The sequence below is a fragment of the Thermobia domestica genome, chromosome 3 (genome assembly GCF_964235325.1).
Source record: "Thermobia domestica chromosome 3, izTheDome1.hap1.1, whole genome shotgun sequence".
Lineage (NCBI taxonomy): Eukaryota > Metazoa > Arthropoda > Insecta > Zygentoma > Lepismatidae > Thermobia > Thermobia domestica.
In genome coordinates this window covers 216334940-216351092 of record NC_137456.1, presented here as the reverse complement: position 1 = coordinate 216351092, position 16153 = coordinate 216334940, and the positions used below count along the sequence as shown (strand labels likewise).

Genomic DNA, 16153 nt, shown 5'->3' with positions numbered 1-16153 from the left:
CATGAACCTATCTTCTAATTTGTTACGAGGAATTCCTGCTATACAATTGGGATTACATATAATTAAACAATTTATTGTCCTGTATACACGTTTAAAAAATCCTTCTGACAGTTACATCATTCCCAGATTCAATTTAATTAATCGTGTTGTAGTGCGAGTTTTAGCTGTGGTCGCGTTTTTCTTTCAGTATCTATAATAGATTGACAGAGAAAGTAGAATTGTCTTTTTAAAATATAACTAGTTCTATTGAATAGCTTTTAGCTTTGTGTATAAATATAAACATTGTGCAATTATTGTTAAGATCTTTGTTCACCGCCAGCAAGTACTACTGCTCACTTTAAGCAAAACCCATTGAACGATATGACTATCTTTCTTCTGATATCCCACTATTAACGCTCCTATAATGGCCATTTTGTGGTACAACTAACACGCTCCGCTGCTCAAGGAAGCGGATGTGGCTAATTCCATTCCATTCCCCGAACTTACCAACAATAATCTTTCCCAATGAGATATGACGTCAAAAAGAAAGAAAAAAGTTTTTTTTAAAAAAAAAAAAAGATTAAAACAAACAGAAAAAGTTGTTCCTATGGCAGTGAAACATCCCATGATGTATACCTGTAATAAAATGATAGTAATAGACGGGAAGGAACGTGGTGGTGGTAAATATATAAATATGAATATCTTATATTGAATATCTTCTATTTCACACCTGTATAACCTTGTAAATGTCAGTTAAATATAGGTTGATATTCAGAACTCCGGGAACCTCACGATCTTAGAAGTTCCGGATTTTCGAAAATGTTAGGTTTTGCATGGTTAATATGGTTTATACATTTAACAGAAACTTACTACCTGCAGTCCTTTAAAAGAAAGGAAATGAAAAGCAAATGAAATTCTGATGTTCACGAACTAAATAAAATACTTCAACAGAATTTTAGGTCAACTGAATAAAGTAGTTCTAAAGAATTTTAATTCAACTAAGTAATATAGTTCTTCAGAATTTTATTTCAGTGAAACACTAAATTAAATCCAAAACTTTTACCAATTTCTTTAGTAGTTCCTAAGTTGTAAAGCGCTGTCCTTCAGATTTTAATTTTCCGTTGTGTAATGTAGGTGTTTTGAGAAAACGAAATCTAGTGGGAATTTTCCTTGGGCGTCGTAGATGTGTTGTAGACTATCTTAATAAATGTTATTTCCGTTACATTATTTGAAACGTCCCAGGCCCCCGCCAAGTGAACTTTGTGGTGGACAAACACCGTGTGCGTGGGTTTTCTCGGGGTTCTGTTGATTCCTCCCACTTTCTTCATTCCATCATTTCATTCATTACTCATCATCGCCGTCTCCTTTAGCCTAACCGGCATAAACGTGGGACGTAAAACTCAGATTTCATTATTTGAAAAGTAATGAGAATCAGTAAACAAATAAAATTACTTACCTTTAAAAATCTTAGAGAGATTTTGCAAGTTCTGTACATTAATATTAGTATTCCAGATAGGCCTATAGCCTACGTTAACAATTTGTGCGGGAAATATGAGACGTATCTTCCCAGAAGGTTTTTCCATCACAAGTCATTGCGTTACAATATATTACAAACTTTTTATTTAACTGATGCATACAGATAATTTTGAAAACACTTCGAGGGTTGGTGTTGTATTAAATCAGTTTTACGCGTGTACAATAATGTATAAACGAATATTAAAATACTTCATGTTCGCGGAGATTAGTCCGTTTCATATGAGGTGCTGGATTAACCATGCCATAATACAGTTGTAAAAATTAAATCTCTCCTAATTTCAAAATACTGCGAAATAAATTCAGTACTAACAAGTGATATCAATGTACTTTTTACGTATTAGACTTGAAGTTTTTCAGCTCGTAAGTTACATTGTTGTAGGTTTAAGTAGGTTTAAGAACATTACAATATATCTTAATTATGCAGTGTCACATAATTCGTTTTTGTATTTGTTGTGCATTGACAGAGAGTTTATGAATTAACAGGGAGTTGAACGTAGTAAAGGTCCTTAATAGCCGATTTTTAGAAACATTCTTTTAACATGCAAATTGTTCCACAATTGTTCAACTTGAAGGAAGAGACGTTTCAATGAATTGTTGTAATAGTTCATTAGTATCTAAATCTGAATTACGTTTCTTTTAGATGTTAAACTGTAGCACGCAACCGTAGAGGTAATTTCCACTGTTATATAAGATATCCGTGGAAGTGGCTGATTTACGACAAGCACCTCTCTTCCTACGATCTCTCTGTTTACCGATTCACGTGACAAGCTCGATAAATCTCACCCACGCATCGCCTACACTTTCTTAGGCATCCTACTGCCCACGAGTTGTCACTGTAAACTTTTCTTCAAATCGATCACTTAACAAAATTTCGTTTCTTTTGTAAAAGGTTTATTAAATAGTATGTACTTCCAGGGCTACTTTTGTAAATGTAACTATTAATTATAGAAGAAAAACGCAGAAAGGTCTTCACACTAAGAATTGTATCACGAACCTAAACTGGGTCAAAAGGTCGAGTAAAGCTGCCCATGGATGGTTTAAGCAACCCCTGTAATTAATAAGATTTCTTGAATAGTCTTGATAATATTTCATATAATTTTTGAAAGATAACAATTCTGAACTGTTAATATAGACCAACTTTAATTTTTGTGTAAGAACAGATCATTAGATAGTTGTTCAGAATTCGTGTTTTTTCTATCCTTGACATGCGTTTAAGCGTAGGTAGTATTGCAGAAACGCATCACATAATCTTTGCTGATATAAATAAAAATATTTCTGTACTATAATTACGAGGTAGAGAGCAGAAAGGAAATATTCCTCTGAAAGAACACTGGCAGTATTTCATAACAGTACTGGGCTCTTCAAAAAATAAATAAATAAAATTAAAATAGAATAGCTACTCTAATACTGTATTGCAACGATATCGAGGGAAAAGTTAAAATAGGTGCTCAAACTGCAAACCACCAGCCTCCAGACACTTCTGAGCACAATCATTTACATTCCTGGTGAAATCTTCCAGAATATCCACAGCGATTGCTTTACAAGGCATTTCAATTTCATGACGCATTTCTACTAGTACGTACTCCTCTTATTGAACACTACATTCTTGTTCTCCCACAAATAAACATCTAAGGAGTTAAATCAGGCGAACGTGGAGGGTACGCAATCGGGTTCCGTCATTGTATCCATTTCGGTACAGTGTTATTCAGGTAGGTAGGCACGCATGTAATTTAAACTGACTGTCGCCAGTCACGTCTAGAGCATCCTCTTGCACCTGCACAAGAACAACTCAAGTCTGAATTCTTCTGTCTAGGTGTATACAATGCGTGTAACAGCTGTGGAAACGTAAACTTTCCATTTTGCTTTGTGCAAAATGCGATTGTCCTACTCACTATAGTTTCACGTGTTCTTTGTTACGTTGATTTGTGTTGTGAGCGTGTCCATGCTTACTTATGGCTAGGCCGGCCCGATCTTCCCTTGTGCATAGGAGGTCTATCTATCACTATTCCTTCCGTTTCAAACTTATGCTGCAAGCAAATAGTACGTAGGCATCTTGGTGATTCAGTTCCATAATCTGCCTCCATTGTTGTACTTCAAAGACATTATGGAACTTCTAATATCATTTCAGATTTTTTTTTTCACTGCATGAATGACATCCTTATTTGCCCCATTGCTGCACTTTCTCAAGTTGTTGCATCGTATCGTATAGCGCATCACATAACATCGATTATCACTAACGCCATCTCCTGTTGTTGAATGATATTACTACCCCTAGCCAGCGTGAATAAAAGCATATTACATGGGTGACATTCATAAGTCCTAAACGGTACAAGTCCTAAAAATATAGAAACTAGACCTAAATTTTAGAACTTCTGCCGTTTAGGACTTGTGCCGCGAAATGATTTTTTAGGACTTGTGCCGTTTAGAACTTGTGCAGCGAAATAATTTTTAGGTCTTATGCCGTTTAGGTCATGTGCCTTTTTCATTCACTTGCTTTAATTCTGAAATTCGCCATCACCGCGACGATGCAGCAACTAGTAGGGATAATGTTACGAACGTAGCTAATTCCAACGGTAACAGCTATATTTGTACTGCTATTATTATTCTCATTATCTGTTCTGCACTTATACACGAATTACATAATATAACCTATTTCATTCTAAGAATTAATTATATAATTGGTTAAGAATTCGTTTCTTTCAAATGGAGATACAAGAATCCCAAGAGAAATTCCAATAAATAAATAAATAAATAAATAAATAATGAAAATAAAAATGTTTAAAAAGCATATTTTACCAGACTTCTGAAACCAAGCAAACATTCAGAACTAGCAGCGTTCACCCCGCTTCGCTGGGGTCACCCCGGAACGCAATAAACTTTGTTACTTAGATAATTTTTACTTTTTCGCTTTCAAGTGATATGATAAAAACCATAGAAGATTGCAGTAAATGTTAACATTATATCGCCTGTCATTTATGTTAACCCGCCGAGTGACACGGTCATGTGGGTTGCATATAAATACGGTTAGATTTAGCTATGATGAGCTAACAAAGGATTTCTACGTTATGGACACTTGAATGGTCAATTATCTCAAGACACTGGTAATTGAAAATTAAAGTGATATGATAAAAACCATCTAGGGTCCAAATCTTAATAACCCCCCAAAAATGAAAGAAATTGGTTCAGCCGTATTAGCGTGATGAACTAACAAAGGATTTGTACGTTCTCTTTTATATATATAGATTGCAATATATACTGTGTGGAGTGTATTTTATTAAGAGTAGGAAAAAATCCACCAAAGTTAAGTTAATTAGGACAAATGCTCACTGGAAATTTCACGAGTGAACATTAAATACCAACTGTATACATTAAGAACGTAGTAAATTTAAAATTGGACAAAGAACATTTATTATGCAATACAGTTACTATATTTCACAGTGTGCTTTGATAGTTATGTATAAGCAAAAAGAAAAAAAAAATCAACAAATAACGCTACATTACTAATATAATATGCAATACAATATGTTTGCAGAAACCACTACATAATCATTTAGGGGTGTAGCCTGCAAATTTTTCTAGGGGAGCAGGCTTTTTATATATTAAAAGCAAACAAAAAGTTTATTTCCAGGTTACGAAAGCTTCAATAATTTCCTAATCTTTGGAAGTGGGGAATTCTGTACAGAGAAGGATTTCTTCTAGGATTTTTTTCTTAATTGCAAGAGATTTTGTAAGAAAAATAACTTTTTCTTCATCGTAAATTTTAAATGTTATTCTACTTGTTCTTCTCAGAAAAAAAAGTAGATACAGTTTTATTATTAGCAGTATTATTCACATCTAACTAACTAACTCTATGGCCTATGGAACCCGGAGGTTCAATGCCGCGTTCACAAAAGCTCTCCACAGACTTCTATCCTTAGCTAACTGCATCCACTTTCTCCTTTGTATTGTAATCTCTGCGAGATCCATCTTAATTTTGTCCTCCCATCTGCGTCTGGGTCTTCCTAATGGTCGTTTTCCGATTGGTCTTCCAGTCAAGACTTTGAAAGCGTTTCTACTTTCTTCCATTCTAGCTACATGACTCGCCCACCTAAGCCTCCTAGACTTGATGACCCTAACAATGTTGGGTAAACCGTATAAATCATGTAGTTCCTCGTTATGAAGTTTCCGCCATTCCCCATTCCCGTTCCTCTTGGGTCCGAATATTAATCTCAGGATCTTGTTCTCAAATACTTTGTCTATGTTCTTCCCTCAGAGTAAGCGATCATGTTTCGCAACCATACAGAACAACAGGCATGATTATCGTTTTGTATATTTTTAGCTTCAGAATCCTCGACAGAATTCGCGATAACAAGAGATTTTGAACCGAATAGTAACACGAATTCCCTGCTTTTAGTCGACATTTAATTTCTTCGTGAATATGATTTTCGTCTGTTAATATTGATCCTAGATATTTGAAACTACCCACTTTATCAAAAGTATTATTTAATATTTTAACGCATACATAATTTGCTGTATTATGGTCCCGACGCACTTCCATGTATTTAGTTTTCTCTGCATTTACTTTTAAACCCATGTCCCTGCAAGCGTTTAATAAGATATCCGCATTTCTTTCTATTCTCCTATTATCTCCTATTAAATTTACATCATCAGCATATGCTATAACCTGGTGAATACCGTTCAACTCTAGGACCTGGTTGCTATCTTTGATTTTCCTTATAGTGTATTCCAGAACAAAGTTAAATAATAATGGCGACAACGCATCTCCTTGTTTCAGGCCATTTTCGACGTGAAAGCTCGTGGACAAAAATTTTCCTAGCCAGACTTTACTTTGGGATTCATTTAAACATATCTTAATTAATCTAATTAGCTTTCTCGGTATTCCAAGTTTTGTAAGAACGTTGTATAATGTTTCTCCCTTAACCGTGTCGTACGCCTTTCTAAAATCAATAAATAGTTGATGTGCCTGGGTATTGTATTCCCACTTTTTCCGATTATTTAGCGAATGGTAAATATTTGGTCGATAGTTGATCGATTTCGTCTAAATCCGCACTGATAATCTCCAATAATTTCATCTGCGTATGTGGTCAATCTTGCTAATAGAATATTTTAAGGATTTTATAGAATGTTGACAAAAGAGAGATGCCTCGATAATTATTACAGTCAGTTTTGTCGCCTTTCTTGTGAATTGGAACGATGATTGATTCTTTCCACTCTTGTGGCAATTCTTCCTTGTTCCAGATAAGTAGAATGAGTTTGTGTAACTTGTTCCACAATTTTTCGCCTCCAGCTAAAATTAACTCAGCCGAAATTTCATCTACACCCAGAGATTTGTGTTTCTTTAATTTCTTTATAGCGGTTTCTACTTCTATTCGGTTCAGTTCTGGAATATACGGTTCTGTGGTATGTATCTCCTTTTCTCCATGCACACTAGTTTTTGATTGCGTGTTAAGCAAATCGTCAAAGAAATCTTTCCGTCTATTTGAGATGCTATCCGTATCAGTGAGAACTGTACCGTCAGATTTCTTTAATATATAAGCACGAGGTTGATAGCCTTTCTTAAATTCGCTGATCCCCTTATACATGTCCCGGATGTTTTTATTTTTTACTATTATCTTCAAGTTCCTTAATTTTAGCTTTCAAAAAATCGCGTTTTTTTGTTCTTAAAGTTTTGGAAGCTTCCCATCTGATATCTGCGAAATTTTGTGTAGTTATTTCATTCGGATTTTTGTAGCAAGCGTAATTTTGCGTGTTTTCTCTTCTCTGCTAGTTTTATGCATTCCTGGTCGAACCATCGTTTGCTCCTACGTATTTCCGCGTGTCCCAATTTTTCTTTTGTTAGTTGGAGATGAAAAATAAATAAATAAATAAAACTTCCATCAGATAATTCTTTTGTATTTAATCGTATCACGTAAACTTGGAATGTTCAAATTATTCTACTGACGTGTTCAAATTATTAGACTCAACATTCAGTTTCTGAATATTTTACTGTTCTTACAATACTACGTGAGAAAATACTTCGAACTTAGTCCAAATTACTACTTTGTAACTCTGTCCTAATTTCTAGTGGGTGTGGCATATGCTTTTCAATATCAATGAAACAAATGCGTACGTAGCATTCAAATATAATTAATATAAAGTGTGTATATCCAAATTGGAAACAAAAAATGACATGGAATACTTTAAAGAAAATTATCTCTCACACAAAGATTAATATTTTTTATGAAATCCGTTATTCTTTATTAAGTCTTTTATCCTTTGTACGAGTTAGCACATTTTGCCTTCAATTCAGCATCGTGATACCACAAGTTGTTGATCTCCTTGATCAATTGAAGTTTGGTTCTAATGTGGTTCTTCTCTAGCTTTTCTTTCATGAAGCTCCAAAAGTTTTCAATCGGGTTCATATCAGGAAGAACACGGAAGAACACTAATTTCGTTGTCCTCGAAGAATTTTGTCACCGCTTTGGCTTGGTGGCATGGGGCTCCATCATGCATAAAGATGAATTGTAAGTCATCAAATCAGAGTGCAGTCTGTGAAAGCAGCTCTTCTTGAAGAACTTGTAGGTATTAGTCGTGCTTCGTTGTCCTCTCTACTCTATTAAGTCTTCCAGGTCCGAAGACAGAGATCACACCCCAGACCATGACTGAAGTAGGATGCTTCACGGTTTATTAAAGACATTTCAACTTGAATTCTTCCCAGGTCAACGTCGCACATATTGTGAACATTCATCAGACACAAAGATACATGATTCATCACTGAAACACACTATTCTCCAGTCATCAGCAATCCAATATTCTAGGCCTCGTGCCCATTCGAGGCGCTTCTTTGCCGTGATTGGAGTAGACTCTAATTTTTGTTTTCTTTCTTGACCGTGTGCTTTTGTTCCCTCAGCACAAAGAATCCTTCGAACACTTTCAGGCCAAATGTCTGAGCCATACTCCGCCATTTTTATACTTAAGTCTATTAGAAGTTGAACTTCCGTTTACCAGAGCCAATCTTTTTAGTTTTCTGATACCTCTTAGCGATAGCTTTGGTTTTCACCTAACCTTATTTTGGCTCTTGTTCATTTCAACAGGGATTCTACTCAGATTTTTGTTCTATCCCAACTCTACTAGCAATGTATTGCCGTGTATATCTTATTTCCACCAGAAGTATTTTGTTAACTTCTATTTTACGCAGAGACAGATCTTTTGTTTTTCCCATTATGCTGCAATTACAGGACTACACAGAATAAAAGATTGATACACGAAACACGTCACGATTATTTTAAATTGGCCCATTCGAACTGTTGAACGCTTTGAATGTCGTTAACTTCTTACGATAGCAACCACAACACTTCAGATTGTAACTTGTTAATAGGAACCACAATAGCTATGTACAACTGAAACACCACTTTCAGAATCCCCGCAGTTACACTATCTGCTGTTCAACGGTGATATCATCACTTCAAGTGTACAGTAAACAAATGAAGGATCGTATATTGGTAGTTTAACCATTAAATTAATTTGATAAGAAATCTACCAGATTTTAACAAATTTAAGGCGTCACTTCGCCTTTATGGTAGTTCAGTACTTTATAATACGTAAAAATGATTATAAAATATTACAGAATGAGCTTATAAAATTAATATGACTTGTTTGTTTACGTTATTCTCATTCAGAAATCTTGCCTATGGTTTATTAAATTGTGTAGGAACAGACGGTTGAATATATTCAAAGAAACAAGTAGCACACTTTCGTCAAATTGTTAGGTCAGCAGCAGGATTTGGTGTATTCTTATTCAGTCGTACAATGTGTGAAAAGGTGGCCCTGTAAATTTTCATTTCAGGTCAAATTGAACATGCATTAAATGTAATTAGACTCTATTCGTTCGTAGAAGATAGAATAAGGTAATCCTAGAAATATGAATATTGTATTGGTGGTATATTTTGTATGTACTTTTTCATTATCCTTAGAAAATAAAAAAATATATATGAAATAAAGGGGCCTATCAATTATGTACTCTTGCATATTGTTTTATTGTTTACATATGCTTTTAGCTTACTGGCTGCTTTTCGATTCCATGTTTTAAAAAAATCCAGCAGTGATTGATTGTCGGAAACTAGATCGTTCAGGAATAAGGTTTCCTGCATGTTGTCGAAGAGAGTATCGGTTAGAAATAATGTTACTGTAGAGCTAAATATTGATGAGGGAAGAAAGAAGCACTAGTGACTACACGTTCGTTTTTGTTATTTTTTGTGGAAACATGGAAACAAATTCTCAGCTTTTGAAGGTGCCCATAGACCAGTGGTTCCCAACCGAACCTTTTTTAAAACACTACTGAACGCCAGCGACATCGTGATGCACTTGTTTGATTTTGAATCGTTAAATTATTGCGGAGTAAGACTATATGTATATATCTTTCTAAAAAGTAGTGACTCTTACGAAGTACTGACCATTACTGCTGGCACTGGAAGCGTCGATTGATACAATCTGTCACAGTATGGTTTTTAACTAATTATTAAATACTGCACGATTTTTAAATTCTGAAATACCCTATGAGACTGGCAACATACCAGTTGGGAATCACTGCCATAGACTATGAATGTAGAATTATAGAACGATAGCAGTCCGTTAGATTGGCCAGTTTTTTTTAGCTGATTGACGCAGGGGTATCTTTTATATTGACATTTCTTCCATAAACCGAGGAAACAATTAGCTACAGAAATATTCAGGTATAAAAAAAAATAAATAAAACAGTCGCAAATACAGGACTAGGGTTTTTAAAATTATCATTTATTTTAAAGAGAATTATGTTCTTTGCAGATAACTGCATTAGATGTATACCTGTGATAAAACATGATATTCGCCTTCGGCGAGGGCAACCTTGTTTAGTACCGGAACATGGTTTAGACCGCAAATGTAAAAACAGATCAAGTCTCATATAGCTGCCTCTGTACGAATAAGGGACTTCAAATTCAGAACCAATAGACAATCCATAAACAACAGAATAAATTAATTATTGAGATAATTTCGTGTAATTTCAGTGAAGGTATCTAATTAGTAGCTTACCTACTGAAACAGAAGAAAATTGCTGTTAGATTAGTAAAGGAATCGTGTGCTATGACAGTTGGTGCCTGTCTCCGTCTTGTTTCTTTCTTTGCAAATAATGCAGCTGGCGGGTCGATATTTGCTGACTTCATTCATAGTTTCACTTCCTTTGCTCCATTCCTTCAGCGTTCATTGAACTTGCCGACGTGCACGCGACAACTGCACCAACTGGAATTTACAACTCAGTTCATATAGTCTCCTCTGTGAATTTAATTGTTTTATACACTATGAGCGATACAGGTATTGTAATTTTACGCCATCATATAACATGCTTGTATGAGAAAACCAAGATGCTGTATTCTAGAGATGTGCTCACGAATCTTGTCTCTGGTGTTGAATCACTGGTACATTTTTATAATTCAGATGAAGCAGAAATTGTTTTTCCTACACAGACTTTTATCTTTAAGTGGTATGAAGTAAGGTTTATATGTAGAGTTGCAGTATGACAGACATTTAAAAAGAAGACTTAGATTTCACTTAAAGGTTTAGCGAAAAAATAATCGCAATTTATCAATCACAATTTCAGAATATCAATAACGAAAATATTCTATTCCATCACGTTTACAACTAAAGATGCATTTTCGTGAAAATTTTGTATTGGAACAATATCAAATTAACTTAGCAGTAATATTAACATTTATAAATATAACGAATCTCGTAGTTAAAGTAGTTGTCTGCATACCCCCCCTCCTCCCTATAATCACTTGCAAGCAATCATATCTTGTCCATGGTGCACTTTTATACAATTTTGTTCAACAGTTCACTGCTTTCTGACGTGTGGGCACCTCAACATGTGTGGCGGACGTATACAGAGTTCGTGGCGTTAGACGGGTGAATACCTACGTCAGAAACACTGGTATTTCATTTGCACCAACCTAAAAAGTTAGCGAATAAAAGAACTGTTCATTTTTGTGAATGCGACGAAATGTGATATTTCCGTAAGGATATTTTTTGAATCAGTCTGTCGTTATTACTTCGCAGATAATGTTAAAATCAGGAACTTACTTAAAAGATGAATAAAACTCACATTGTTGAGAGGCTCTGTATAAACTGATACTACAGAGGAGGAGATCAGAATGAGAGAAGTGGCTTGTTTCTGATCAGCAAGCATATTGTCTCCTCTGTGGTTAAATACTCAAAAAAAAAAAAAAAAAAAAAAAGTAAATTAAGGGAGACATCAGTAACCGTCATCCTCTATAATAGAAGATATTTCTTAACCCATAACGCATTGTTTCTGCTTTATTCCAGTAATCCTCTAAATAATAATAATAAAAGAGAAAGAGATAGATTAAAGAATTACCATCAAAGAATGAAAAACAAACTTCTTTCTTTGTCAGTCTCACGTGGAGGTTTTCTAAACTTCAATTGTCAGAGTTTTGTCAGTTGTCCGAAGGTAGTGAATATGTCAGTCATATATATGATTAGTTTTGGTTGGCTATATATGTAATTTCGTCACACCACCTTGTAACATTAGGATGCTGTGTAGGTTGCTACTTATTACTTGTGGTATCCAGTAAAAACTTTGCTTTTGTATACCTTGTATGGTTTGCTTCCTAAGAGAGTTACACCTATCCATATCCATCTACTCTATCCTATCCATAAGGGAGAGAGAGAACTGCTTGTTTAAAAAATTAGAATAATACCACTGGATAATAGTAAAAAAAAAAAAAAAAAAAAATCCCTAGCATATGTTAAGTTCTTGTGGTACTAACCATGAACCCCAGAATTTATGTATATTTCAGAAGAATTTGACAAAAATTAGTCCGAGCGCGAATAGAATAATTTCATAATGAACCAAAATTTCTTTTTTCATCATGAATTGAAGATCGTTTTAATTCCTAGAAGAAAATATTAGTTCTATTATATTATTGTGTGATATAATATTATCCGTAATTCATCACTAACTCCCCAACGGATCCTCTTTCTAAGCTATATGGCAGGAAGGAAACAGGTCAGAAAAGTCGACGGTTGGCTGGTTGCCTGGGAGAGAAGTAAAATCCCACACCAAGTCTTCGAAGGATGCACAGTTGAGAGACAATGTGTGACCGGCGAAGAATGAAAAGGGATTTGAAATTCTTCCAATTGTGGAACCGAAACAAGAAGGGAGGAGCATAAGTTGTAACCGAACGTTCCCCCAGAAAAATTACAATTTTCCTTTCCTCTATCGTGCTTCGTTTTTTCATTTTCTCTTCATCCATCGTATTCTGTTTTTAATTTTGTTCCCCTGACATGGCACATAGCACACAGTACAACATACCTGAGTGGAGAAGATTCGTGGGAGCATGGAGGAGTGCTATGGGAATTGTAGACTCCGGAAGCACGCAACACGGGCAGGACAGGCTCTTCGCTTGGCTTAGAAGGCGACGGTCATGGCTTTGTAAGAGGAGGGTACGAGAAATCGCACCACGAATCACAAACAAAAGCTCCACGATCACTATGTTAGTACATATTGTTCTCTTTAAATGGCACCAATAGAGCGATTAATGACAACTTCTGAAAGTGTCGTTAGCTTCAGGTGAAGTTTTCATCTGCTCACTGTGCTTATGGATCAATGAGAATCAAAGAGAAAGAAAGAAGTAGCGGAGTTGTTTACGCATAACATTACCATTAAAAAAAAAAAAAAAAAAATGTTCTATTATGATCTTCACCTTTCATATTTTAAAACATTGCTTATTTCTAAATTGTTTACAGTGCTTTCCAAATAGTGAATATGAATAGGTGTATGGAAGTATTGAGTAATTCAGAAATGTTTCTTCATTTTATTATTATTATTATTAATAATAATAATAATAAAAGAGGCACTTAAGGCTCTGTAGTTCGATTGGGAAGAGTCCATTGATGAAACAGATTGTCTGAGGCGCGTGTCATAAGAGAAAAATTTTTGAAAGTAGTTCCAAAATTGAAATTTTACAGTATTAGAAGTGGCAAAATTACCAGTTATATACTGTACTTATAAACAAATGATTAATTCCGGTTCTAGCTACAACATAGGGCCTGTAGTAAAGTTCAAAAAATGCAGGATTCGCCGTCTGTCGTTTAATAGATATGAAAATGAGGGGGGGGCTGGCCATCACGAATTAAGTAAAAAAGGCGCACAATAAAAAAAATGGTTTTGAGAGTCAAAAAAACTGCAGAAAAGGAAAAAATAAAACATCACCGGATTTAGATCAATAAAAAAAACTCACCGCCACCAAAACATGTCTGAATAAAAATTGTCATTCATTATTTGTATTTTTGCCGGGAGAGCCATAAAATATTAAAAAATGCAAAAGCTTGACATTGTAAATAAAACTGAAAAGTGCTATTTAAACCAACCTAAATTTTTTGGTGTTGTTAAATCTCAGGGCTTGAAATGAAAACATAAGGCCCCATTTAAAATACAATTTATTATGTTGAATTGCACACAAATGAAAATAAAATCTTTGAAAATTGACTTGTACAGTGGGTTGCGTGTCACCAGGAGACTTGTACTTAAAATGATAAATGACTTTTTTACTCATACATGCCAGATGGCAGAGTTTTACTGAAACTCCTCCCAAAATTGGAGAAGGGATATCATAAGAAAAAAAGGTACTTACAAAGCAAGCGTCCCAAACTCCATGGCGGTTGTTGAAGATTCGACGTAATGCGTACTTCAATGGAGAGGTTAATTGTGATGCCCCATGCCTCTTGCCCGTGCTTTTTATATTATTTAACCTTCTAATGTAACATCAGAAAAATTCAAAAATTTTGTTTTTTAATACGTATTTCTGTTGCTGCTGCTTTTCTTTTAGAAAGTCCATGCATTTGTTTTTTATATCACGTCACTAGATGTGTTTATATTTTGTAAAAGCAAAGGACCGAAAAGCTTACGTAGAGGTCAACTGGCTGTTGTTGCTTTTAATGGTAAAGTTTGTTTTTTTATTTACATAATTAACCTTGACCATATATTATTGCTTTTTATTTACTAATTTTTACCTTTCGTGTACAAAAATGTACACTGAAAATATAATTTTAATTTTAATTTTATGTTTAAAAAAACCTTATGTATTATCATGTGCCAATTTATTATATGACACTATTGAATATTGTAAACCAACTTATGATATGTACAAGGGTATATCAAATAGGGTAAATTTTCGATTTACTGAAAAATGTACAGAGACAAATATCAGAAATTATATCATGTTTGACACATGGCATCACTTAGATTCGACATAAAAATCCTTGCGGTCCAAACATGCATTCCAACGCCCATGCCCTTTGCAAAGAAATGTTGCTCCAGATTCCCCTAACCAGGCAATCGTAGTCTGTTGTGCCTCTCCCAGTATATCGAAACGCCGTCCACGGGGGTATTTCTTCAGAGGTCCAAACAAATGGTAGTCGAAAAGGGTTAAGTAAGGGCTATACTGAGGATGGTCAAGAATTTCCCAGTTGGGAATCATAATGTGTGTACGGGTCCGTTGGACTGCTTGTAGTCGTATCTTATCGTGCAGTAATCACCTCCGTAGTGTTACTTTTCGTTTCTGACGTATATAGCTGCTTTCAACCTGTCCATAGTTTGGCAGTATGTGTCCGCAGTAATGCTCGTACCCTTTACCAGAAATTCAACATAACACCCAAACAGTCCCAAAACACAGTAGCCGTTGTTTTCTTGGCAGATATTGTGGTCTTGAATTCCTTGGCCGGCGGTGACGACGAATGCTTTCATTCGTACTCTGGCGTCTTGATTCAGGTGTTCATAGGAGTATTGCGGATTCGTCGCTCATGATAATGCGATGAAAGAATGAATTTTCTTCGTGAGCATATCATGTGAGGTGGATCAGGAAAATGCCCATTCGAAGATTTTCTCTTCCTCACTCAGATGCTTTTGCATCCAGCGCGCGCACACTTTCCTAAAGCCAAGTTCGTCATGGACGATACCTTCCACTGAATGATACGAGATTTCGAGTACATCTGCAGTGTCATACAACCTCACTCTTCCGTCTTCACGAGTCATTGACGTCACACACATTCTTGTCGGAGATAGATGTTGCTGGTCTGTCACTTCTGTCATCTGTCACAGTCCTGTCACACTACTTGCGAATGCGTTGAGCCACACATACACTTGTTTCTGTGACACAACACTCTCTCCATAGACCTTCATCAAATTTCGATGAATGTCAGATGGTTTCTGTCCCTTGCCCATAAGAAAACTAATAACACCTCGCATCTCCTCCGTGCTGAGTGTTAAACGGTTATATTTTCTCGCTAGTCACACTTCAGCCTATCCTGTAGTGATGCGTGACCGCATACACATTAGACGATATCGGGATGTGCGTAATCTGAGTTAAGTTGATTTTGAGTTAACGTCCTTTTCAGCATCGAGGCTATATGAGACGGGACCTACTGATTAACATGGGATCCAAACCACATGAGCTCCCATCGGGAATCGAACCCGGGACTCCCACGCCAAAGGCGCGTACGCTAACCGCTTGTGCGTAATCTGCCAGTGTGCATTGTCGAAAGTCATAGCGACCGAACGGCAAGTGTAATAATGTGAGGCACCATATGGTACAACACGTGATTTCGG

The 16153-nt window shown here is 35.6% G+C and overlaps 1 protein-coding gene across 1 annotated transcript in view; it reads left to right on the top strand.

Annotated features, from left to right (window-relative positions):
- eIF5B (eukaryotic translation initiation factor 5B) overlaps positions 1 to 16153 on the top strand; it is a 377721-nt gene that overhangs the window by 267492 nt on the left and 94076 nt on the right. The window lies entirely within an intron of this gene.